Here is a 3,031-nt window from a genome sequence, read left to right as displayed (position 1 = left end):
GGTCACGTGATTTCAAGACCCAATGAGGTATCGATACGCCCGTAAACAACACCCAGCAGAATCCGCGAATGTTTCTCTATAGACTGACTCCAAATATCCTCGTAGTTGATCCCACAAGGTCCACCAGAAGGTACTCGGGGTCCGCGAAGTGATTCTCAAAGGACTTGTTGTGTCAGTCTAAGTTGTTTTTTTGCAAAGTTCGCGCTAAAACAATCGTTGCATCGGCGTAGGCGGCTATATACGATCGTTGATGATGGTTCGCGGCAGGTGAGCGAAGATAAGAAATCCCCGAGTCGACATCGTGACGTCACTGTTGGTTCATCTGTTCATCTCTCTATCTGTCTACAGTAAACACCCGCATAAAAGAACCCGTGATTTTCTGTTTCAGGCTGAAGTGGTTCTTATATATATGATACATATTGAGAAATCAGCCTGAAGAGGTTCTTAATTTGGAGGGAGGGGGGATATTGTGTACATTATCTAGGTAAAATTGGCTTTAATTAGTGAATAATTGACACAAATTAATTAACCAACTGCATAATATTAGAAATTATGTCTGTTTAAATTCATTTGAGTTAATTTATTTATCACCTTTAATTTACTTATCATATTAAACACAATGAAAGGTCAAATGCTGTGAAAATTGATTTGACTAATAGTAGACAGTACAGCCTACAGGCAATAATTCATTGCCAGCATAACTGCATTACAGTAACATAACACAGCTTAATTTAAACTAGTAAATGCAAGCAAATATTCTGATAATTAAATTAAATTACCAAATTTATACGAGCTTGCTCTAAACGAAATGTAATGCACATTGTCTAGATCTCATAATTTTCTAGTCCTTGAGGGCTGATTATGTTGTCATCTGATCCATCAACTGTTATCAAGCAGCCAGTTTTCTCAAATAATCTCTTCAGAAATTCTCTATTGTTCCTTCAGCTTCCTCCAAGCCTCTCCAATCCATTGAGTCATTAAAATGTTTGATACAAAGTAAATGTTTCAATGACGTGTCATCAGAGCAAGATAGAAATGTACAGCAATCATGATGTTTTTATGGTTTGTTTACACATATTTTCCAATTGAACTGATTACTGAATAGCAACTCTTGACAATAGAAAACAATATTGTATAGTTTCAGAAAATATTCACACCATCCTCCCCCTCAATCATCTGTATCGTCAAAATCAAGCCCCAACATTTACTGGAAAATGAAGCAAAATACCCCCTGGAAAATCCAATCCTCCTGTGAGCAGGTATATATATATATAAGTAAAGTCACAGTAAAGTAAGTATATATATATATACCCAGCATCTCACCAGCAAGCTTGCCGACACGCACCTTTGCGCGTTGTCACGCGAGCCACAGAATAACCCTCACGGCAAATTACCTGACTCGTTTTTTCACTCGTTGGTTGGTTTTCCATTAAAACCTAAAGGCAATACACGTGAAAGCTTTTTTAACGGCCGTTGCTGTCATAATTGGTAATTATTAGTAGCTAGAGAGTTCAGTCCTCGCGTGTTTCAGGCGTATTGACATTTGAACCGACCTAACCACGCAGCTCCCCTCAGTAACGCAACACTTCCCCACAAAGCCAATAATTAACGTACGATATTATAACAAATAAAGCGTCTATAAATAGTTCTTATAAATTCACATTATCATTATACGTGTTCCCATTATACGCTAACGTTGACGTCAGCGCAGAAACGCGTAATTAAGTAATAATAACCGAACATAGACTATATATATATACTAGCTTACAGATTTGGCGGATGCCTGAGGGATGAATTGTACATTCCACATGATTTTATATAGACATACGACCCCGAGTCGCCATCTCAGCTTGGAGGAGATATACAGAATGTACCAATGTAGCCCCTTCGCTCTCCCCGCACTGGTTCCTGGTTGAAGGGGCTACACTGGGAAATAGATATACGGGAAACTGTGGAGGAGTGAGTGGTAGCATGTGAGTGTCAGCGAGTTGTTAGTGTGTTAGGATGACGACACCAGTAAACGCATCCCCCCCCCTCCGACCACCCGCCAGAGTACATCACGCCATCCGTCCACACCTCAACGGACACCTTCAGTCGGAAGATCTGCACCTAGACGGGCACTCCACGTCGAATCCCTGTCTGTAGTCCGTCGTTGCCGAGGGGGTGGGTGGCAGTCTATAACCTGCTCCCGGCGTCGGCCCGCTCCGGCGGCTGGAGGCGTCTGCTAGTCACGTGACCATCTGTCGCGCAGATGTAAGGCAGATGGTCGGCTAGGAAGCCCTAATTAACACGTTGAGCAGTAAACCGCAGCGCTTATAACGGGGGAGGGGGAGATTCACGCTGATCATAGACACAACCGGGATGCGGCGGGAGCAGCAGCAGCAGCAGCAGCAGCAGCAGCAGCAGCACCAGCAGCGGCAGCAGCAGTAGTAGCAGTAGCAGCAGCAGTAGTAGCAGCAGCAGTAGTAGCAGCAGCAGCAGCATCAGCAGCAACAGCAGTAGTAGCAGTAGCAGCAGCAGTAGTAGTAGCAGCAGCAGCAGCAACAGCAGCAGCAGTAGCAGCAGCAGCAGCAGCAGCAGCAGTAGTAGCAGCAGCAGCAGCAGCCGCATCAGTAGCAGTAGCCTACTTGTTGATTGACGAAACGATTTTTTTCTCCTATTTTCCATAATAAGAGCGACGATGTTAGTAGCCGACTGTCACGTGACGTGATTAGCAGCGGCGACGACGATGACGCCGTGAGTTGATAGCAGACGCCTTGCTTGCCCCGCTGCCGCGCGCGCGCATCGTGTCGACCCAACTCCGCTACACTCCGCTACGCCAGCAGACAAAGAGAATATTAATGTCTGCTGCTGCTGCGAGGAGCGCGTTTTGCGATGCGCTTGTTTTCGTATGTAATGCAAGTCGCTCCAGGATAAACTCGTGCTTGCATCAGTACCGCTGCATATATTACCAAAGAGGAGGGTGGGGAGGAAGGAGAGGTTGGGGGAAGGTGGGGAGGAAGGAGAGGTTGGGGGAAGGTGGGGAGGAAGG

The sequence above is a fragment of the Priapulus caudatus genome, unplaced genomic scaffold, assembly GCF_000485595.1.
Source record: "Priapulus caudatus unplaced genomic scaffold, Priapulus_caudatus-5.0.1 Scaffold2024, whole genome shotgun sequence".
NCBI classification, from domain to species: domain Eukaryota; kingdom Metazoa; phylum Priapulida; class Priapulimorpha; order Priapulimorphida; family Priapulidae; genus Priapulus; species Priapulus caudatus.
The sequence above is the reverse complement of the archived record's forward strand: the minus strand, read 5'-3'. Positions refer to the sequence as shown.